The sequence below is a fragment of the Aptenodytes forsteri genome, unplaced genomic scaffold, assembly GCF_000699145.1.
Source record: "Aptenodytes forsteri isolate BGI_AS27 unplaced genomic scaffold, ASM69914v1 Scaffold429, whole genome shotgun sequence".
NCBI classification, from domain to species: Eukaryota; Metazoa; Chordata; class Aves; order Sphenisciformes; family Spheniscidae; genus Aptenodytes; species Aptenodytes forsteri.
Genome location: NW_008794432.1, coordinates 11,957 through 12,899, shown reverse-complemented (window position 1 = coordinate 12,899; position 943 = coordinate 11,957).

Sequence of the window (943 nt, the reverse complement as noted above, 5' to 3'; positions counted from 1 at the left end):
CGGCCCCGGGGAACAGGGAAACCGTGGGCACCGGGGAACCGGAGAGCCGTGGCACTGGAGAACCGGGAAACCGTGGGCACCGGGGAACTGGAGAGCCGTGGCACCGGGAGCGCCGGGCAGCCGCAGCACCGGGGAACAGGGGAAACCGTGGGCACTGGGGAACCGGGGAGCCATGGCACCTGGAGCACCGGGCAGCCGTGGCACTGGGGAACCGGGAGCACCGGGCAGCTGCAGCACCGGGGAACCGGGAAACTGTGGGCGCCGGGGAACAGGGAGCACCGGGGAACCGGGAAACCTTAGGCACCGGGGAGCCGTGGCACCTGGAAACCGTGGGCACCGGGGAGCCAGAGCCAGGGGCCGGGGGCAGCCGCAGCGTGGGGGAACTGGGAAACCAGGGGCACCGGAGAGCCGCGGCACCGGGCAGCAGTGGCACTGGGGAACCGGGAGCACCAGGGAGCCACAGCACCGGGAAACCAGGAGGGCCGGGCAGCCACAGCACCGGGGGACCGGGAGCACGGAGCCAGGAACGGGGAGCACCGGGCAGCCACGACAGCGGGAAACCGTGGGCACCGGGGAGGCATGGTACCGGGGAACCAGGAAACTGGGGGCACCGGGGAGCTGTGGAACTGGGAAACCGAGGGCACTGGGCAGCAGCGGCACCGGGGAACCGGGAAACCAGGGGCACCGTCCAGCCACGGCACCAGAGAACCGGGAGCACTGGGCAGCTGCGGCACCGGGGAACGGGGAAACCAGGGGCACCAGGGAGCTGCGGCACTGGGGAACTGGGGGCACTGGGAAGCCACAGCACAGCGAAACCGGGGGCACGGGGAGCCCCGGGAGCACCCGCCCGGCAGCGGGGCCGGGGCCAGCACCCGTGCGGTGACCCAGCACCGGGGCTGCTTGCCAGGCCTGGGACCAGGTGTGGGCACGGGCACCGGGCCAC